This window comes from Canis aureus, chromosome 37, assembly GCF_053574225.1.
Source record: "Canis aureus isolate CA01 chromosome 37, VMU_Caureus_v.1.0, whole genome shotgun sequence".
Lineage (NCBI taxonomy): Eukaryota > Metazoa > Chordata > Mammalia > Carnivora > Canidae > Canis > Canis aureus.
In genome coordinates this window covers 12,926,619-12,949,974 of record NC_135647.1, presented here as the reverse complement: position 1 = coordinate 12,949,974, position 23,356 = coordinate 12,926,619, and the positions used below count along the sequence as shown (strand labels likewise).

At 40.5% G+C, this 23,356-nt stretch overlaps 1 long non-coding RNA gene across 6 annotated transcripts; it reads left to right on the top strand.

Moving 5' to 3' along the window:
* The first annotated feature begins 312 nt into the window (after positions 1-312).
* Positions 313-23,140, top strand: LOC144306586 (uncharacterized). Of its 6 annotated transcripts, none has more exons than XR_013373663.1 (6): positions 332-378; positions 4,841-4,907; positions 8,100-8,344; positions 8,647-8,711; positions 11,106-11,315; positions 22,652-23,140. It is a non-coding gene; the product is annotated as an uncharacterized LOC144306586 (long non-coding RNA). The 6 variants fall into 6 exon arrangements; XR_013373661.1 differs by lacking the exon at positions 22,652-23,140 and adding an exon at positions 22,331-22,636; XR_013373658.1 differs by lacking the exon at positions 22,652-23,140 and adding an exon at positions 22,328-22,636.
* The last annotated feature ends 216 nt before the right edge of the window (positions 23,141-23,356 follow it).

The following is a 23,356-nucleotide window of genomic DNA, read 5'->3' as shown; positions in this document are numbered from 1 at the left end:
TCTGCTTAAACTACAATCGATCTGTGAGGTTTGGTTAATAATAGCAAATAATAATTAATAATGGTAATAATAATGCAAAGATGGAGACAAAGGAGACGCAAGAGGAAAAGAGGGACGAAGAAAACAAAAATCATAAAGACTAAGATGATATAGCTCCATTCCAGGTGGAGAAGCTGAAAGAAGAGGAGCTAGTGCTGAGGAGGAAAAAGAAGATTCACAAATGGAGACAGCTTTGAACTTCAAGGGGCTGACTGGAGAACTCGATAGAATGTTCCATTTGAAGATTGTCTTAATGATGCAATAAAGGTGCCTAACGTTTATAAAGATTTTACATTCCTCAAGCACCATCACATTTACTAGTAAGAACAGCCCTGTCAGGTATGTGTTAGCAGGTGCCCATTTCATAGGTGAGCAAATGGAGGTTAAGGAGGTTCAGAAATCTGGAGTTGGCTGGTGCCAGTTTTTTCGTACCACTTGCAGATTTTTGAAATCATTTTGGGGGCAGGGCTCAGCCCAGAATTTGACATTAACAGATGTTTCATAAGTGTTTCTTTTAGGACTAGGTGAATTAAGTGGCACCTGGCGGGCTCAGTTGGTGAAGTGTGCGACTCTTGAGCTTGGGGTTGTGAGTTCGAGCCCCACATTAGGGGTAGAGATTACTTAAAAATAAGATCATTTTAAAAAAGGAATAGGTGAATTAAGTTATACTTTGGAAAAATAAATCATGTTGCAAATATGGGGGAAGTGTGGGTACATGCGAGTGTGTGTGTGTGTGTGTGTGTGTGTGTGTACGCACACACAGGGAGGAAGGGGTCCAAAGAGGCAAGGGCAAGTGAAAGCCTTCAAATCTACAGGGGAAATTAGCTTTTCTGTCTCGCTGAACTGAGTGCCTGTTATAAATAAGAGATCATTGGCAATTCCCAGCATCAAATTAGGATGTGTGGGAAAGCTTATCAAGTCAGGGAGAGTTGTTGTTGAGATGGAGGTAGAATTGTTGGGTAGAAAAAAAAATCAACAAACAGCTTAGAGGGTGCTAGTAGATTTATTTCTTGTCCTCCGTTCCTCACTAGGGAAAGGCTCTTGCCTCCTTATGTGGGTCAAAATCACTGGCAGAAAAACCTGGGTGGGCAGGAGGCAATGGTGAGTGGAGTAGGGGTTTGAAAATTCTTTTCTCATCCACTATCTTTTTTCAACGTTAGTTTTAGATTGAGACTGATTTAAAAATTAACATAATTAAAATAAGATACTTTAAAAAACATGTTCCAGCATATGGGGTATTGAGGTACTCTCTCTCCCTTCCTCTCTCCTCCCCTCCCACCCCCCCTCTCCCCTCCTCCCCTCATGTATTCCTTTTCTTCCAATTTAGTCGGGATCCCAGAGAGCCACTTCAGCCAAAGCTGGAGCCCTCTCTTATGAATGTGCACCCCAGGTGCTGTATGGTGCTCCCAAAGTGTGTTTAATCAGCCCCACGATGCCATCTGTCATGACTTAGGCTTAATTAGAAAATAGGCATAAAAAGAGATGTCAAATGGGTGGAGGGTGAGGAGCAGCTGAGGAAACAGCTCCCTGGACCAGTGGACAAGCGGACAATCCTGGGAGCGCAGGCCTCTCTCCCCTCATGGAGGAAGCGGTGTCAGGTGCAAGCATAGTTCCAGATCAGAGAGGAACGGAGGTCTGCAACTCAACTCTGGTCTGGTGGAGGGGCAGTGCAGGGGTCCTGGATGATCACCATGTCCGGCCAGGTCTTGGTGGCGGTCGCGGTGAGCCATCTTAAGGAGGGCCTCCGAAATGGTAGTAAAGTCAGCATCAGAGTATGAATTTCATCTGGCTCCCTCTGCGCCACCCATAACTCTCCAGGACACTTCGATACCTCTGAGCTAGGTCCTGGGAGCCCCCTCCCTCTACCCAATGCCCGTCTCATCACCTTCTGAAAAATGAGCAAACTATGTGCATCAAGAAACTCAGTTAAATCCAATAGGCATGTGCAAGTGTGGCAAAGTTGAAAGCAAAAAAATAAAAATAAAAAAATCTATTTATTTATTTATTTATTTATTTATTTATTTATGTTTTGCTTTGGGTCCAGAGACCCTGTAAGCCAAGAGAAAGTTCAGCCCGGTTGCAAAAACCTGATTTTCTCATCTTGGCTGTTTCTCCTGTAAATTGGATGCTGGACAGATGCTGTGACAACTCTAAACCATGATTCCTCTTCCTTCGGCGGCAGGTTTATCTAACCACAAAACGCTCGACTCACTCTCTGGGGAAACAGAGCTACAGGAGAATGGGAATGATGAGTGCATGTTGCATTTGCCACTCACACAGCGTTTCCCAGTGGGAGAGCCATATCCCTCCCCCCCCATAGCATGTATGTGTGTTGATGCATGGGGTCACACTCCTATTTCTAGAAACCTGGCCTTGCCCTACACACTCAGTGACCACTGGATAAAAGGCAAAATAATTCCAGGGCAACTGAGGCTTCTGACACAATACAGCTCTGCATACTAAATCTCTCCCTCCGCTTTGAGTGGCTTCAAACATTTTTGATACCAGCACTCAGGGAATTCTTTCTCAATACAAAGACAACGTTGCAACAATCCACCTCATGATTTGCTGTGCGGTAAACTTTCCCTAATCGGGCCTAGCATTTTGGAACCTCTATTAATTAAAACACAGTGACCTTATATAAAAAGTTCGAGTGAAGGGCTGTACTTTTACGATACCTGCACGTATACAAACCAGTGTTTGTATAAATTGTAATCTTAGATTCAGTTAGTTGATTTTCCTTATTAGTAGCCCCATTCATTTCTGAGTTTATAGCGAAATAAAATGAGAGCGAGAAAGAAACACTGTTATGTAATTATCGGAATTCCTTTTTAAAAATTCTAGCTTTTGGAACGTTTTAAAAAATTCATCTAAATGAGACTCACAATCTTCTGTCTTTCAAAATAATGATTCACTCTATTTAATTTGGACCCTGGCCTTGGGGAGCTTTCCTTAGCCAGGTAAGAAGGAAGTTAGTGAAAGGGAATAAAGGGGAAATGGAGAGAAAATGAGTGAGAATATCAGTGAGGGTGACAAAACATAAGAGACAGCTAACTCTGGGAAGTGAACAAGGGGTGATGGAAGGGGAGGTGGGCGGGGGGTTGGGGTGACTGGGTGACAGGCACTGAGGGGGGCACTTGGCGGGATGAGCACTGGGTGTTATGCTATATGTTGGCAAATTGAACTCCAATAAAAAACAAATGACAAATAAGAAGGAAGTTAGCAGAAGCAGTGGGAGGGAGGTGTGGTTCTTCAAAGTGACAACACTGAAGCTATGTGGGTTCTGATGCTGCGGGTGGATGCCTTTGCCACGACTCCTCTTTTGGACTCATTAGGGCCAAGAGACACTTCACTTTTACTACTGACTACCTGTCCCAGAGCCCATGCTGGCATCTTTATTGTTTGGTCTTTTTGTTCCTTCCCTGCCCCTTTGATACTTGTCCTGGGTTATTACAGTTCCTGTAGCAACCAGAGATGGGTGGGATCATCCCCTTCCTTTTCCCCACAACTCAGGGGTCCCAGCACATTTTATGAAGTTCTGTCCAAAAGTGTTATGAGGAGCAGTGGTAAAGGGGAGCATCTCTTCCTTCTCCAGAATCTCTCCCTTGCTCACCTGCTCTGGATACTTTCCCCGGAGCCCCCGCAGTGTCCGAATTAGCTGTCTTTGCTCCCATAGTGCACCTAAAAGCAAGAGAAAAGAGAAGTTTCGGAACCTGCAAAGCCCAGGTTTGGATCCCAGTCCTAAGATTAATAGCAGTGTAACCGTAGGAAAGTTTCTTAACAGTTCAATCTGTTTCCTTAAACAAAGGGTCTAATAAAACTTATCAGAGTAGTAGGACCATTAGAGATAACATGCATTGACATATGTAGTGTGGGAATAGGAAGTGCTCCAGAATGGCAGCTGTTTCTATTATTCTAGTACATCCCACATGGTCCTGTGATCATGTTTACCTGTCTGTCACCTTCTGGGGACTGTGGGCTTTTTTTTTAAGAATATATTTCTCTGTGCCTGGAACCTTGGAACAAAATCTGGCACAGAGTGGATTGTCATCAATGTTTCTTGGATGAATGAATCAATGCATCAGTGAGAATGACTGGATCCATCTTTAAGGGGACTGGCCTGCTTCATGCATCATTCAGCAAACTTATTTCTTGAGTCCTATTTGAGATCAGAGACCGTTCTAAACAATGAAGGAGTCAGAAAAAGGAGGAGAACCAAGTAGAGAAATTGGATTTGATATTATGGTCCTCAAAACGCAGCATGCCCAGAGGTAATGATGAAACTCACTACATGTAAAACCAGAAGTGACTGGTGCCATCAGAGGCCAAAACATGCATCCGTAGGACATTAAAATGAGAGGTACTAAGCAAAACACTGTAGGTTTACTTTCCTTCAACCTCAAAGCATGCCTCATTTGTAGGCAGGCTAATCACTATTCTCATTCCGGGTGCCATTCATGGGAATCATTCAGATCTTGCAAAATGAACCATTGTTGGCATCTCCTTGGGAAGAAGAGAAAAACCCAAAGCTTTGATAGATTTTAAACTGCAGCCCTCCTGGGACACTCTAAATGGCTCATAAATACAGCTGGTGGAATATTGCCTACATGTATTTTCCACTTACACTCACCTTTGAGGTTCTGTCCTGGCCCCTTGAGAATCAATACACACGATAAGAGAATTGCTGATGTATTAATCTTTTTTGCTGAGCTAAGCATTTTTTCCTAGTGGGGATAGGGCTGGGAGAGGACGTGAAATCTAGACCACTACGAAAGTAATGGGGAGAAAATTTCATTTCCAGACTTCAAGAAATATACAATACTGAGTATTTCTCTAACCTAAGACATCCTGGTGGACTTCAGCTTATCGTGAGTGCTCCCTCGCCTGGTTTTGTGACCTTCTATTTTATTTTATTTTATTTTATTTTATTTTATTTTATTTTATTTTATTTTATTTTATTTTATTTTTTATTTATTATTTATTATTTATTTTTTGTTTTGTGACCTTCTTAAAACAAAGCCAGCCCTCCAGGTACAGCCTGAGCCAGGGAGTTCCATTAGGACAATAAGCCTCCCACTCCAGGGCCATTGCTACTGCTGAGGGGTTTTCAGTACCACGCTCATCCTATCATGGCAGAGGGATGATTTTCTGGTGCTAAGAACTTTCTGCTGTGAATACATTTCATAGGTGAGACTGGTGATGACCATCCGCAGGTGAATGAGGAACGAAGGACATTTGCCTTGGGGATGAGTCTGAAAGGCTAATGCCATGCCTCAAATTTCTCAGTGTGTCACTGGGAACATGAAAATATGGAAAGTGGGTCAAGGGAAGAGGTGGAGGGCGGGTTTTGTGGCAGCTTTGTCCTCCCCAATTCTCCAGCTTCTCTTAGAGATGAGGTTTTGACAGCAACTGGCTAGGAAGAGATCCATTAATTCCTTTGTTTTTGTCTGGGTTTTTCTTCTCCTGCTCTTCCTTAGAAAACTAGTAAGATTATAATCCCAAAGATCATAAGGATGAGCGGCACCTGGGTGGCTCAGTTGGTTAAAGGTCCGGCTTCAGCTCAGGTCATGATCTCAGGATCCTGGGATACAGCCCAGAATTGGGCTCCCTGCTTGGTGGGGACTCTGCTTCTCCCTCTACCTCTGCCTTCTCTCCCTGCTTGTGCTCTCTCTTTCTCTCTCTCTCAAATAAATAAATAAAATCTTTAAAAAAATACAAGGATGAATGATAAGTAACCTCTTCCAGGCAGGGTGAGGAGTGAAGTCAAAGAGCAGGGAGCCAGGAAGAATGACTTTAGGATAGGGGAGTGCTGAATTCTCGTAGCAGGCCCTTGGCTTTCCTCTGGGAAGGCCCCTTCACCCCTAGGACCCAGACTCCTCTTCTTGAAAATGCCAACAATTATATCAGCCTCTCCAGTGTGAGGGAGGATGAGTCACTTTTTCCTCTAATTTTCTCCATCCTTGGCTGGTACCCTTGTCATAAAATACAGATTAGCAATAGAAAACCATACATATTGATGTAACATAAGTCTTACATGACACGGGGGTTCTTCATAAGGAGGTGGCACCCTCTGTGTGTTCCTGTGCTAGGTTTGATGCGTTGTGGACAGCCGTGGAAGGATAAAGACAGAGTAGGAGGTAAGTGGGGTGAACTTGGGGAGATCTAGGAAGGCCTGTGTGTCTGGATTGCTCTCTGCATCCCTTGTCTCAGGAAATGATGATACTTCCTTCCTTTGGATCTAAGGAGGCCACCTCTCACAGGAGGGTTTTATGACCTGCTTCAGGGAAGAGTCAGAAAGGCCTTCGCGCATATGCCGTTCCCAAATTCCTTCACCTTCAAATGCAAGCATACCTTGTCTTACTGCACTTGGCAGTAGCGTACTTTGTGGCGACCTTGCTCTGAGCAAGTCTATTGGCACCTTTTTGCTAGCAGCATCTGCTCACTTTGTGTCTCTGTGTCACATTTCAGTAATTCTTGCAGTATTTCCAGCTTTTTCTTTATTACATTTGTTAAGGTGACCCGTGGTCAGTGATTATGAGTCCCTGAAAGCTCAGATGATGGTTAGCCTTTTTTTTTTTTTAGCAATATAAATATTTTTAATTAAGGTATGTACCTTGCTTCTTTAGACGTAATGCTATTGCACATTTAATAGACTGTAGTATAATGTGAACATAGCTCTCATATGCACTGGGAAACCAAAAAATTCCTTTGCTTTGTATCGTTGTGATATTCATTTTGTTGCTGTGGTCTGGAACCGAGCCTATAATAACCTCCAGTGTATACCTGTATTCAATATGCCAAGATGCCGTATTTTGGGGTGATGTGTCCTGAACCCTGTCATCAGTTTGTTGTGAGGATTAAACAAGATCATGAAAAGTTGTGGACTTAGTTTTATCTTGTTTTGTCAATCTTTCATTGTGTGAGTCCTGGTGGGGAGGCAAGATTCTGGCCCCACAGAGAAGCAGAAACTTCTATTATTGCCTCTGTCAGTTTCTCCTGTCTGGGGGACAGCTGTAAAATCACTGCTGGTGGCTGTATCAGAGGCTCACAGTCTGACAGGAGTAAGGCCAGAAGCAGGTCCTAATCACCATGGTGCTCCAATGGTGAGCTCTAGACTGGGTCCCTACTGGCCAGCCTTCCTTGATGTCTACCCATCTTCAGAGTTCACTTTCCTAGTCTTTAGTTCAGTGAACTTCTCACACTGTTTTAACACATCCTTTTCTGCTCAGGGTTAATAAGTTGGTGTCTCTTGCTTGACTCCAAGAACTTTGACCATGATAGTATGGGAAGTACATAATATAGCCCAAGTATATGGTAGGATGCTCATCAAAGTAGACACTCAATAGATGATACCTACTGCTAGTTTTAGCCTATTGGCATTAAACTATCCTTGGCATTTCCAGGGTTTCATATTTGATGTTTCAACTTTTTGAATGTCTTAATGTGTCATAGTTTGTGGAGATACATATTCAAGTTGCTTTTGGAAGAAGACACATCAGATTATTTGTTTTTTTTACAAGGAGTATATATTATTTGGAATCATCAAAAATAATAAATCTATTTCCATTTATAAAGAAACATGGCTTTGATTTGAATTATATATACTCAGAGACAACAAAGCTTTGTTGTTGTTGTTTTTTTTTAAGATTTTATTTGTTTATTAATGAGAGACACACAGAGAGAGGCAGAGACATAGGCAGAGGGAGAAGCAGGCTCCATGCAGGGAGTCTGATGTGGAACTTGATCCCAGCACTCCAGGATCATGTCCTGGGCCCAAGGCAGGCACATAATTGCTCAGCCACCCAGGTGTCCCAAAGCTTTGGTTTTTTTACTGGCCTCAAATTATTGAGTAGCACACCCAGGTTATGAGAGAGAGGAATATATTCTGTAATTGTATTCCATGGATGGTTTGGAGTTTCTGGTGCAAATGACCAATTCTCAAGACCCTTCATATAGTTAAAGAAGGAAAATCTATGAAAATAAAATGTAATATTATAGGCCTGGGTTATATCCACCTTGAACTAATAGACTGCTAATACAGCCATTTGGTCCATTTGCAGGCTAGAGTATGCATGTGTCAACACCAGAATATCTTGTCGGTTAGCCATATCTTGCCACTCAAAGACTGGTCTGGACCAGCCTCAGCATCACCAGGCAGCTCCTTAGAGATGCAGTCTCATGCCCCACTCAGACCTACTAAATCAGAATCTGCATTTTACAAGACCTCTGGTGATTCACAAGCAAATTCAAGTTCAAGAAGCACTGATAAGTAATTTCGTCATTAGCAGCTGGAAGAAATGTCAAGGTTAGTTTCCCCCAACTGGATGGGATAAAATTTTTAAGCCAATTTTCAAGTATCAGCAATTTAATCTGGGGTTGTTAACCTAAATGAGTACTACATTCAAGGAAATTTATATCTTAACCCCACCAATGAAATTATTATTTTTCATATTATTCTTCCCTTCAGATTGTGGGGTTGAGGGGAGCAGAAACCTCTTTTCTGCTTTCTCTGCCTCTGGCTTGAAATAGGAATTTAAAGGCCATCAGAGAAAATAATCTTAAATTGTCTACATCACTGAAAAGTAGTGATTTAATCTTTTGGTGTAGGACTGGGTCAACTTGAATCTTGCTCAAGCCATGTGCTCAGAACGAGTTTCCTGCACTAGAAATAGGTAAGTCTAATCGGCAGAATGGATTAGATCCTAAGGAAGCCATTATCATGGAGTGTCAGTGAGTAAAATTAACATGTATTTTTAATAAGTCTGTAATTACTTATTCTACAATAGACCATATGGTCTATTCTCTTTCCATGGACTCAAACACTTAAGCCCTCAATACCATTTAGTTTTAAACACACACACACACACACACACACACACACACACACACACACCTTCCCCTCAAAGAAAACAAAGAAATTGCATTTCGAGCACCACAACATCTCCTTAAGGAATACAAATTTGAATTACTTTAAAAGCCAGGAATTTTACACTTGTGTCTAGAAGGAACAGGACACATTCTGGCTGTATCTTGGGCCTTCTTCCTGTTTAATTTGTTGGCATAATAGTCTGAGCTGAGGGCAGCATGATTGTCCTGAGTTTTCAATTGCAACTTCTTCTTTGTGTGTGTGTATGTGTGTGTGTGTGTGTTTATGTGTGTGTGAATTGTTGTGTCAAACCAGGCATGGTTATTTAAATGGATTATTGGATGTTTTTTGTATTACAAATTCATTAAATTGAGAAACAAAGAATGCTCTGCTATTTTCAAGCGTTCATTTTCCTACTTCTGAACTGTAAGTATTTTAGTAAGGCCTTACAATGTTATTCTCATGAACATACTCTTAAAGACATGCATGCATTTTATGACTTCATTTGGGTCTTTTAAAGCTGCTGATTAAGCAATACCCCTAAATTTTTTCTTTTTTTTTTAAGCTCTAAAAGACTGCAGGAAGTCTCATCTTGCTATAGTCACCTTAGAGGGGTTCCACATAAAATTGCTATCTTGCAACACATTCTAAGGAATGGAATAATAAATGCCAGCATTAGAGGGATAGAACAGTCAATTTAAGATGACTGTGTATTTTTAAAATTCATTAACTGAATTTTTAAAAGCCAATGTGATCACTATGGAAAATTTCACCTTTTAAGTAAGCAAGAGATGAAGCAGTGATAAATGGGATGCAGATCACCCAAACTCCACAGCCTGCTTATCTCAACTCTTGACCTGGAAATGTAGAGGAATTATGTGCCTATTGAAAGACCAATTTTAGCAAAGACCTGGCAGAGAAGGTTTCCATTTGCCATCCTTAACTTTTGAATCCTCTGTCTTCAGCAATCAAGAAAGGGAATTCAGGCTTAGGTCATAGGCCTAAGTTATAAACTGTTCCTTTTTATGGAATTGTGCATGTTCCCAGGGAACCACTGTCAACCACTATGTGATGAGTGCCTGGGGGCCCTGACTCAGGTTTCATCTTTTCATGCCCATCAACTGGGCAAGTCCAAGACTTGTTATGTCTATTCTCCATGGAGTGTCTCAGAGAATCAAAGCTTCAGCCTTACTTAGAGGCCTCCCCCTTGGGAGGAGGACCTTGGGACCATCCCTCTCTAATTGAGCTTCCAACTAGATGTCTGACCCCTCCTTCCTACACAGTGAGAGAGGCTTCCACAAACCACTGGGAGAACAGAACACATGTTCTCTGCAACTGGGAACTCATGGAAGATTTATGCCAGATTCATCCGTGGGACAGCATTAATGACCTGTGATCACCAGAAAGAGGGTTGTGTTATTGCAGCTCCCCAGTGGCAGGTCAAAGCTGTCTGTAGCCTAGGGACCTGAGAGGCAGCCTGGTTTGGGAATATTGGCCTGGGGTTGTTGTAGACAACATCCTGCAAGCATTTAAGAGGCAAGAAGAGAGAACACATGGAAGTACTCACAAGAAAAAGTCAACTTGGAACATCTGTAAGGTTCAAAGATCATAATGCCATCATATGACAGTATCCATGTTGCCGGGTGATCTGGGAAGACCCTGTCTGGGCCCTCGGACCTTGACCCAGACAGACCCAATAGAGTTGTTGAAGGTTCTTGGTCTTGTCACAAGAATGATTTCAAGGACAGACATGCAGCACAGCAGACAAGAGACACAAGTGGGAAAGTTTATTAAAGCCAAGACATATACTCTTGGGACATGAGAGTAGTGAGATAGAGAGGGAGAGAGAGAGAGAGAGAGAGAGCACTGCATGCCTGGGAGGTTGAATTTCTCTTATTGACAACTGTTAGCAAGGGCTTGAGATACTGATTACTTGGGGTGGAAAGCAAGGTTTCCCACCTTTTCCTCCTTATTTGGTCAGGAGTTTCCTGTCATGGCATCTGCCATCTTAGGCCTGTCTGGTTTGATCTTCCAGGACATGACTCTGATCCTCCCAATGGCTGGACATGACTTCCTCATTGCCAATCTCCAGGGATCCCATTAGAGCCCAACTAACTTTAGCCTACTCTGACATCAGTCCATTAAGAACTTCATTATCTCTCTTTCCTTCCCTTTCTACCCACCCATTCTACTCTGCCAGGTTAGAGATTGTAGCCAGTGGTTGAGGGATAAGATTGACCAGAAAAAGGAAAAAGCCAACCATAGCCTCTCCCAGAAGAAGGGCAGTACAGTTGGTGGAGAGTGAGATGTTGTCTATTAATGAGTCTCAGAATATACTTATCTCAAAATATATCACCTCCGAATATTGAACATTTGAAGCCGAAGGAGTCTGTGAAAACAGCAGTAGCGGGTAAGTCGCTCTGACCTTTCCCTATCCTTCTCCCCTAAAATAAGTCATAAAGCCTTCATATGAGAGGTACTCCCATCCCCGTACTGGAGAAGAACATCATTATCTCCAAAGATACAGGGGATGCTGAAAAGAACCTGAAACAAACAGGTTCTGCGAGGTTTCCCCATTTGGTATGCTGACCTCATCTTCTGTCATATCCCTCCAGAACTATCCACTCTTCATCAAACCTAGCATAACAACACTAAGATCTAACCATCTCTTTGGATCTTCATTTCCATATGGAGGCCACTGTGTCACATAAATGGGTGTGCTTGTCTCCTGTTAATCTGCCTTTGTCAGTTTAATATTCAGGCCCAGCCAAGGACCCTAAGAGGGTCAGGGGGAAACTTTTTCCTCCTCTATCTTCTTCCTGTGAACATTGATGTCTTCCCTGGTATTTTGGGCTGCCCGCCATTCATTATTAAATTCATTGTGACTTAAAAGGACTGAGTGATTTTTCTACTGCAAGAGCGATCAGAGAAGTTGTGGGAAATTGTGGTTGTGGAATGTCTGCATTTTTATTCCCAGGCAAGGGAAAGATGCCCCGCTGGGCAGTTTAAAGGAAAAAGTGGGTGTCAGAAATATTATACCCCAAGAGACCTGTGTGATTGATGGGCTGCTTACATTCCTATTTTCCACTCAACAGAAACCCTTGGGCTGAGGGCAGATATTTATGGGTTCTTTTCTCAGAGAGTTGTTGACATATTTGGCACTTGTGTAGCTCTGGAAAGTCAACAAACGACAGCTTTGCCCTCAAGGAGCTGATGGTCTACTGAGAAATGGAAGTCGAGTAAAGAGAAAGACAAAAATGACTTTGCAGTGTAGCAAGTGCCATCACCTGACCTCATTTCAGAGGATGTGGGATGACTTCCCACAGGAAGTTAAGCTTTATTGGAGGCCTGAGGAACAAGTAATTATTAACTGGTACAAGGAAAGCCAGGAAGAAAGTGGAGAGAGGAGAGTCACATTCTGGGCAGAAGCAACGGCAGGGGATAGAGCCCACAGATGGATGAACAAGAGCAGGACATTGCAAGTTGTTCATTTGCTTGGAGGGCGAATTCAAGGAGACAAACAGTAAGAAATTAGGATTGAGAGAGATGAGCAGGGTCACATCCTGAAGAGTCTCTTAAACCACATTTAAATAGTTCTGACTCTACATACATTTACACATGCATTTAATATGGTAGCAGTAATACATGCGTGTAACTGATAAATATGCACACCTTTGAGAGTGCAGGACTATTGCTTTAGAAAGGGCGCTCCGGCTGCAGTGTGGAACAGCTCAGAACATGGATTAGACAGCAACAAGGGTGAGGCAAGGGGGTGAGCTAGGGAGCTGTTGTGCTGATTGAAGTAGACATGAGAGTGGCATGAACCAGAATGATGACATTGAGCATAGAAAGAAGTGGCTCATTCTGAAGCAGGCTGCCAATATCACTCAATCCTTGGGTGTGCAAGACTGCTCTAACAGAAACCCCAGGGCCACCTGGGTGGCTCAGTGGTTCAACATCTGCCGTTGGCTCAAGGCATGATCCCGGGGTCCTGGGATCGAGTCCCTCAACAGGCTCCTTGTGGGGAACCTACTTCTCCCTCTGCCTATATCTCTGCCTCTCTCTCTGTGTCTCTCATGAATAAATAAATAAATATTTTTTTTAAAAAAAAAGAAAGAAACTCAGACCCATGAGCTAGTTGACAGATCAGGAGTATGAAGAGTGCTGGCTGTCAGAAAATCTGGGCTTCATCCTGGTTTCCCCCCACCTAATATGTGACTTGGGGCAAATCATTGTAATCTCCTCAACCTTCAAAATGGAGCTATTGAAACATGCCCTAACTACCTGCTGGAGCGATCATATTGACCACATAGAATAATGAGTAAGAGATGATTTTGAAAACCATGAAGTGCTAGACAAATGATAGATGTTATCCCACCTTTATCATTATTCGGTGATAGATTCCGCAAGTACTGTATTTCCATGTGTACGTTGCCAGGCTCCACCTCTCATTCTAACAGGGAAGTTGGCTACTCTGGTGCTGAGCAAAAGACAGTGTCACCAGTTAAAAATAGTAATAAGTAGGCCAGGAAGCCTGGTTATGCTCCTTCCTCCCTGCAAAGACTTGAAACTCAGTTTCCTTATCTGTAAAGGGCATCTATCCTATCTATCTCTTCATTTAACCCCTCAGAAGGGGGACATGAGCAACTATTTGGCTCAGCTTCCAGAACTGGGCTTAGGTCTGCCTTTTCCACAACTTCCCTTGTGACCTTGAACAAGTCACCTCTGGCCTCATTCTTCTCATCTGCGAAGTGTGAGTGAGATTGGGATAAATGATTTGCAAGGAACTTTCAGCTGTAAAATATCATGATTCTACTGAAGGTAAACTATGAGATGAGATACAAAGCATGTTTGTGATGGTGTGAATTTATGTTTCTCTGTTTTGCCTGGTTGGGAGGGGAGGAGCAGGATGAAGGGAATATAAAGTTTACCACTAGAATTATCTGCACATTAACCAAGCCATGGAAAACAGAGGAAGCTGTGAAGATTTTTTTCAATATGCAAAGCCACCAGGCAATCAGTGACAATAAAATTGTGAATTCAGCAATTCCATGCTGTGTTTTAATTTTCTGGCACTCCTGTGCCCATTATTTAAGCGTGCATTTGGGTTGGTGCCAGCCTGCCCCTCTTCACCATGACTAAGAAGGGGTGCTGAGATGCCTCCCCGAGCATACACCTCCAGGTCCAGGACGCCTGCAAACCCAGACACTCTTGAAGAGTCAGGAAAGGGGAGGTGGCACGACAGCTTTTACAAATGACAAGAGGACGCTTGGGGAGAAGTGGAGAAGAAATGAAGAGAATGGAAGAGGAGAGAAGCGGACAGAGGAAATGCTGGGATGGACGGAAGGGAAAGAGGGAGAGGAGGCCGGGATTGTAAATGCTGTTTCATGGATGGCACGAAAGGGAGAAATCAGGTGTCAGATAAGGTAGGAGAAGAGGATGGAAGATGGGAATGGACAAGGACTGTATGTCGGATCCCTTTCTCTTCTCTGCCAATGGTGTAATCAGATGGTAGCGTATAGCTACAGCACCTTTGGGACCTGCCACAGTGTTTGAGCTGAGGCTGTGCTCTTTCTGGGCAACTCCCAGCCAGTGGCTGAGCATGGCAGGGTGTGGGTGGGGTGGGGCGGTGTCTAGGGCCTGGCTACTAATGTGGACTCTGCCCCTGAGCTCCTTCTTGGGCTCGCTGAAACTCTCTCAGGGCTGCCCTTTACATGGAGACTCTTCCTACACCATCTTGCTTCCTTTCCCCTCATGCTGGTTAGTTTTATACGTCAACCTGGCTAGGCCATAGTACTCAGTTAATCAAACACTAATGTAGGTGCTGTCTTGAAGGGACTTGGTAGATGCGGTTAACAATCTATAATGAGTAACTTTAAATAAAAGAGATTACTTTCTGGGGCATCTGGCTGGCTCAGTTGGCGGAGCATGTGACTCTTAATCTCAGAGTTTTAGGTTCGAGTCCCATGGTGGGTGTAGAGATGACTTAAAAATAAAATCTTTTTTATTTTTTATTTTTTTTAAGGAGAGAGATCACATTCTATAATGTGGGTGGGTCTCGACCAATCAGTGGACAGATGGATAAGTGAAAAACCTTTGGTTTCCTGGAAAAGAAGGAGTTCTGCCTCAAGACTATAACATCAATTCCACTGAGTTTCTGGCCTGCCGGCCTGTCCTACAGATTCCAAACTTGCCAGGCCCAAAAATTATGTGAACCAATTCCTTAGAATAAATCTCTTTATATGTATATAAAAAAGAGAAATATGTATTTCCTATTGTTCCTTGGAGAACATTCTCTTTTTCCAGTGTCAGACCTATAGTCTGAAGGCTCCCCTCACCTACCTCTACCCTATCCCTACCCTCCCCCTCTTTATCTTTCATAGTGTTTTCCCAATAAATCTCTTGTGTTCTAACTCCACGTGGCCTGCTGCTCCTTAAAAGAGCTAACCACACAGCCCCAGGGCTACATTTACACTTTTCAACTGAGGTCCTCATTTTTATTTTAGAAAATTTGAGTGTGATTGATAATAGCCACAAGATCTTATAATAACTTGAGTGGAAGGAAAAGAAGTTGTAGAAATACAGTATTAAAAGGGAAATGGTAAAGACCAAGAGAAGTATGGGTCTCAGCTAGGGAGCACGTAAAGGAAATTGCCTTTCCATAAATGTGAGGCAATGTCAAATTTGGATGTTTTGTTAAATAAGATATCTCCTGGAGGTCTCAGTTGGTTAAGTGTCCCACTCTTGATTTTGGCTCAGGTCATGATCGCAGGATTGTGAGACCAAGTCCCAAGTGGGGCTCTGCACTGGACGTGGAGACTGCTTGGGGTTTTCTCTCTCCCTCTGTCCCTCCCCCTACATTCATGAGCACGTGCTCTCACTCTCTCTCTAAAAATAAAAAAATTTAAAAAATAGAATATTTCCCAAGGGCTTTTTTGCAAACAGAGGGTTGGGAAGACACCAGGCAGGAAAGCGGTGGAATAGACAAGCACACACTGGTGTTTGTCTCATGTTTGCTTTTGCTTATTGGAGAATCCATTAAAAATGTATATTTCCCCTTTGCCAATTGCCATCTCTTAAATTACCTTATTTAAGAGCACACACAAAAACAGTATTCATCGCATCTGCCTCAATTTTCTCCCTAACTTTTATAGATTCCTCAGCCTGGCTTCTTAACAAAACGAAATTAAACCGTAGAAATGTCTGCTACTTCACAGCAGATTTTTTTTCCTCAGCTGCTTTACTGGTGGTTTATATAGAGATTGACCCAGATGGGTCCATTCCAGGAACCATTCAAGGTGATGCGTGTGATAGAGTGACGATGTAGAAACAATGTGGCCCGAGCCGTCTGCTGCATAAGGGCTGAGAATGACACAGTAAGTGCTAATTAAAGCAGCTCTGTCTACATCCTTGCCAGACATTACCTGACAGCCTCCGAGGCTGGATTTTTGTTTCTGAACCTGGGCTGACTTCCTTTAAATCTGAAGAGCTCCCATTCATCCTTTGTTTCATCCACTCATTCAATAATATTAACTCAGGTCCAAGCAGGTGTTACGCACTGTGTCCGATGAGGGGGAAGCAATGGGGGGTTTGAGACCATCCCGGGCCCTACGGGGCTTCAGATTCCATTGGCTGGTGAAGGCTTACTCAGCCAGTTGCATTTCTGGATCCCACAGCTCTCTTCTTTAATGCAGCTGTAGCTAAAGGTATCTTTAAAAACTTCCGCACCCTTTCCCAAAGGTGGTCGTGCGGCAGCCATGTGGAGAAGGTGCATCAAGATGTCCTGTGATCCACATGGTCAGGGAAGAAACTACAGGCTTTGCTAACACCATGATGTTTATTGTTGAAGGCCAGTTGGCATCAGCCAGTCAAGTTCGGCTCTTATTTGCCCCTGTTAACTCTGTGCGATAGGCAGATCAAGTATGGCTGGGATGGGTGTAGCATTCGTGGATAGAACAGAATGTTCTACCAACCAGTGCCACTTTTGTGATAACCTGATCACCAATGCACTGTCCCTCGGCCATCAGAATTTCTCAAGAAAATGATCTTCACATTTACCAGAGAAGCAGTACCAAAAACAAAAACAAAGACAAAAACAACAAAAAAAAACAAAGTATGAGAGTAAGTGGTATAGAGAGATTTATTTTAAGGAATTGACTCATGAGATCATGGGATTGGCAAGTATGAAATCTGTAGGGCAGGCTGGCAGGCTGGAAATACAAAAATTGTAGTAGTTGCAGTGTTGAGTCTGAAGGCAGGTCTGGAGGCAGAGTCCCTACTTTTTTGGGAGAACTTGGTCTTTTTTATTAAAACCTTCAACTGATTGGATGAGGCCCACTTACCTTATGGAAAGTAATCATCTTTACTCAAAGTCTCTGATATAAATGTTAATTATGTCTAAAAAAAATCCTACAGCAACACCTAGACTGATATCAAACCATGTTGATACATAAAATTAATCATCACTCTGGGTGAACTCCAGTGGTAATAACTACCAACTCCCATATTTGATAAAGTAGGTGGTAGTAGAAGTCATGACTCTATATTGAAATTAAGAAAGAGAGGAAGATCTGGGTTTCCTTGATTTGTCTGAGTACTCACTATTAACAAAAATTACAGATGATTACTGTTAAAATTTTAGGATACATCAGTAAAAGAAGAATAATTTTCATAAATTCCATTTATGATTCTATAATCACAAAATGATTGCTGCTACCTTTTTCCGCTCTGGCTTTATGGAGATCTAACTGACCTATGGTGTTGTGTAAGTTTGAGGTGTACAGTGTGATGATTTGATGCACCTGTATATTGCAGAATGATTACCACAGTAAAATTAGTTAACACATCCTTCACCTCACATAAGCACCATTTTGTTGTTGTTACAGTGAGAACATTTGACATCTACTCTCATGACAACATTCAAGTACACAATGTAGTATTGATGACAGTAATCACTGTGCCATACACCCCAGAACTTATTCCTTTCATAACTGGAAGATTGTTTCCTTTGAACTAACATCCACTCATTTCTCCCATGCTCCCACCGCTGGCAACCACCATTCTATTCTGTTTCCACAAGTTTGGATTTTTAAGTCCATGTTGTCACAAAGATGGATTTCCTTCTTTTTTATGGATAAAAAACATTCTGTTGTACATAGACACTGAATTTTCTTTACACATTCATCCATTAGTGGACAGTTAGGTTGTTTCCATGTTTTGGCTATTGTGCATAATGCTGCAATAGACAAAGAAGTGCAGATATCTCTACAAGACGGTGATTTCATTTCCTTCAGATAAATACCTAGAAGTGGAATTGCTGGATCATACAGTGGTTCCATTTTTAAATATTTAAGGAACTTCCATACTGTTCTCCACGGTGGCTACACCAATTTACATTCCCACCAATATCACACAAGAGCTCCCTTTCCTCCACATCTTTGTCAACACTTGTTATCTCTTGTCTTTTTTTTTTTATGATAAACATTCTAACAAGCATGTGTCTAATTATGGCTTTTATTTGAATTTCCCTGATGATTAGTGATGTTAAGCACCTGTTGGCCATTTGTATGTCTTCTTTGGAAAAATATCTGTTCACGTCTTTTGTCCATTTTTAAATTAGATTATTTGTTGCTTTTTTCCTTCTGATTTTTCTTTTCTTTTTTTTTTGGCTATTGAGTTGTGTGAGTTTTTAAATTATATTTTGGATATCAACCTCTTATCAAACACGTGTTTTACAAATATTTTCTCTCATTCTGTAAGTTGCATTTTTGTTTCATTGATTGTTTCCTTTGCCGTGCAGAAGCTTTTTGATTTGATTCAGTCCCACTTGTTGATTTTTGCTTTTGGTCATATTCAAAGAATCATCATCAATACCAATATCAAGATTTTTCCCTGTGTTTTCTTCTAGGAGTTTTTTATGGTTTCAATTCTTATGTTTAAGTCTTTAATCCATTTTGAGTTAATTTTTGTGAGTGGTATAAGATAGGAGTCTAATTTCATTCTTTGGCATGTGATGATCCAGTTTTTCCAGACTATTCTTTCCCTTTAGTGTTCTTGGCTCTCTTGTCAAATATTAGTTGATCATATATCTGTGGGATTACTTTTGGGCTCTCAGTTCTGTTGGATTGGCCTATATGTTCATTTTTATTTTTATTTATTTTTAATTTTTAAAAATTTTTATGTGTTTATTTTTATGCTAGTCCCATATTGTTTTATTTCCTATAGCTTTGTAACATAGTTTGAAATCAGGAAGAGTGATTAATTTTATGTGTCAGCATGGCTTGACACTAGTCCAGGTGTTGCTATAAAATGATTTTTTTAGACATAATAGACATTTATATCATAGACTTTGAGTAAAGATGATTACTCAAGCTTTGCTGCTATTGAGGGTCTGTTGTGTCTCCACCTGAATTGTAGGGTTGTTTGTTCTATTTCTATAAAACATGCCATTGGAATTTTGATAGGGATTGCATTAAATCTATGGATGGTTTTGAGTGTCCATGAACATGGACATCTTTCCATTTATTTGTGTCTTCTTCAGTTTCTTTTGTCAATGTCTTATAGTTTTCAATGTACAGATCTTACACTTCACCTTAGTTAAATTTATTCCTGAGTATTTTATTGATTGTAATGCTACTATAAATGATATTTTTAAAATTTATTTTTCATGTAGTTTATTATTAGTGTATAATAATGTAGCCAGTTTTTGTGTGTTGATTTTATATCTTGCAACTTTATGAATTCAAATATTAGTTCTTTTTTTGTTCTTTTTTTTTTTCAAATATTAGTTCTAATTGTTTTTTTGTGGTGTCTTTAGGATTTTCCATGTACTGGAGTATGTCATCTTCAAACAGAGAAAATTATACTTCTTTCTTGCTGATTTTGGTATCTTTTATTTCTTTACCTTGCCTTATTGTTTTGGCTAGGACTTCTAGTAGTGCGTTGAACAATAGTGGTGAAAGTGAACACCTTTGTCTTGTTCTTGATCTTAGAGGGAAAACTTTCAACTTTTGACTATGTAATATGATGTTAATTGTGGGATTGTCATACATGGCTTTTATTATATTGATATATATTGGGTATGTTCTTTTTATACTCAATTTGTTGAGAATTTTTATCACAAAGGGATGATAAATTTTAATAAATGTTTTTCTTTATTGGGATGATTATATGATTTTTTTTGTCTTTCATTCTATTAATGTAGTATATCATATTTATTGATTTGCATATGTTGAGCCGTCTTTGCATCCCAGGGATAAATCTCATTTGATCATGTTATATGATCCTTTTATATTATTTTTTAAAAGATTTCATTTTTAAGTGATCTCTACACCCAACATGAGGCTCAAATTTACTACCGCTAGGATCAAGAGTTGCGTGATCTACCAACTGAAGCAGGTAGACACCTTGATGTTGTATAATCCTTCTAATAGGTTGTTGAATTCAGTTTGCTAGTATATTTTGTTGAGGATTTTTACATTTATGTTCATCAGGGATACTGGTTTGTAGTTCTCTTTTCTTGTGGTGTCCTTATCTGGCTTTGGTATCAGAGTAATGCTGATTCTTCAATTTTTTGGAAGAGTTAAAGAAGTATTGGCATTAATTCTCCTTTAAATGTTCGGTAGAATTCACCAGTTAATCTATCTGGTCCTGGGCTTTTCTTTGTTGGAAAGGTTTTGATTACTTGCTCAATCTCCTTACTCATTATTGTTCTGCACAGATTTTCTATCTCTTCGTGATTCAGTCTTGGTAGGTTGTATGTTGCTAGTTTATTCATTCCTTTAAGTTGTCCTATTTGTTGGCATAGAATGGTTCATAGTACTCTCTGTAATCCTTTGTATTTCTGTGTTATCAGTCATAATGTCTCCTCTTTGAGTTACAATTTTATTTATTAAAATTTTCTCTTTTTTTTTTGGTAAGCCTAGCTAAAGATTTGTCAATTTTGTTTAACTTTTCAAAAAAAAACCAGACTCTTAGTTTTGTTGATCTTTTCAATTGTTTTCTATTCTTTATTTCAATTTTTTTTCTGCTCTGATATTTATTATCTCTTTTCTTCTGCTAATTTTGGCTTAGTTTTTAAATCTTGTTCTAGTCCCTTGAGGTATAAAGGTAGGTTGTATATTTGAGATTTTTTTCTTTTTTTTTCTTTTCTTTTTAATACTTTGCTTATTTACTTATTCATGAGAGACACAGAGACAGAGGCAGAGGGAGAAGCAGACTCCCTGCAGAAAGTCAAAGGCAATACTCTATCCCAGGACCCCAGGATCACAACCTGAGCCAAAGGCAGCTGCTCAACCACTGAGCCACCCAGGTTCCCAAAATCTTTTATTTTTTTTTCTTAATGTAAGCATTGATTGTTATAAAATTCCCTCTAAGATGTGCTTTTGCTGCATCCCATGAATTTTGGCATATTGTGTTTCCACTTTACCTGGTTTCAAGATTTTTTTTATTTCTTCTTTGACTCATTGGTTGTTCAGGAATGATGTTCTTAACTTTTTATTTGCAACTTTCTAATATTTTTCTTATAACAATGGAGTCATGCTATAAAGAATATTTTATAACTTGACATTTGCACTTGATCACATCTTCTGTGAATGATTCCAAGTAATATAAATACTTCTATAACAGTATTCTTAATTATATAATACTTTTTGTAACATGAATATACCATTGTTTACCCAACCAATCCTTCACTGATAGACATTAAAAGACATTAAAACATTTCCTAATGTTTCCCCCTTATGAACAACTCTATACTGAATACCTTTAGACATCCATCTTTCCATTTGTCTAGTTATTTCCCTCTGATAAATTCCTAGGAAGGAAATTACTAGGTCAATAGGTGTGCACACTTTTAAAAGGCCTTTGATGCCTATTGAAAAGCTGCTTTTCAGGAAAATACACCAATTAATATAAGTACTATTATTTTAATAGCACACATTTATCAGCTTATATTGGTTCCAAATATTAGTAAATGCTTCTTAATCCTTTATTTCCAGAATTAAGTTGGAAGAAAAATGTTGTTAATCCTAGAGTATTAAAAGGAAGGAAAAAACAGTTCAATCCTATCTTTTCGGCTTTGAAGCAAATTCTCTTTATAGACTTAAAAAAAAAATTAAATATATTTCCCTTCACTGATGCATCATTCTAATATAAAATGAATACTGCATCACCTAAGAGTAAAGTGATTTAAGAAAGAGATGAAAAAAAAGAGATGATTTCTTAAAATATATATATATATTTTTATAGATAGATGATAGGTAGATAGATAGATAGATAGATAGATAGATAGATAGATATAGATGGGATTTAGAAAACAGTACCCCAAAATATGGCAACTTGGCATATGGAGCATTTTAAGTTGAAGGGAATAAAAACAGCAAATGCCTGAGGGATTCTCTGACCTCTCCCTTCTCCCTGAAGCAGGTCCTAAGACTCCCACATGGCAGATGTCCTCTCTCTACCTGGAGGAAAGAAGCATCTTTATCTTCAGAGATGGAAGGACCCCAGGAGGAATCCAAATAAAGAGATCTTGCCAAGTTTCCCCCATTTCCTACCCATAGCTCATAGTCCTTTGTCTTATCATGTTTTCCCACAACTTTCTACTCTTCATCAAACCCAGTATAAAAACACACAGCTCCAACCATTTCCTCAGTTCTTCATCTCCTTATGAAGGCTCCTGTGTCACGTAAAACCTATATTAAATAAATCTATATACTTTTCTCTCATCAATCTGTCTTTTGTTAGTCTCATTGACAAAGCCCCAGCTGAAAAATCTAGAAGAGTGAGAGAAAAAGATTTCTGCCTCCCTGATACATGTATAAGAAGAGCCGATGGTGCTTAGCTTTGGAGGACTGGGCAGCTGGGTGAAGTGAAGGATAGAGAGAGAATCCTGAGATACTCCAGGTCTGGAACCCACACATTCAACACTCTGGCAGCAGAGATATATTCTCCACAACCATCCCTATTACAGGATGCCATCACTTCAGATCATAGACATTCCAGAGCCAGCATTAATGCAAGTTAGGAGACAGCAGGCTGGCTCACCGCTGAGTTGACATGAACTATCGGACTCTTAGTTTTCACAGCTAGATATCATCAACACCAAACTTCCCAGACTCCATCGGCAGACATAAATCCACCCCCACGTGGCTAACTGGAGCAATCACCTTGAGTTGGGCATGAAAGTCATGGAAGTGATTTTGTTAATGACTCAGCACTTTCAATCAATTACAGTCAGAGGTTCAATAAATGTTTGCTGCGTTGGATTGCTCAATGTTAATTGTCTGTCTCATCCTCAGGTGTTCACTTTGTAAGCATAAATGGGATTGACAAACTGACATTTTTATTCATGTGCACCTAACAAGATGGAAACAAACCAAAGGAAGCAGAATGAGAAGTGTGGTTAGGCACTAACTTTGTTAATGCCCATCGGGGGCCAAGAGGTGGAGG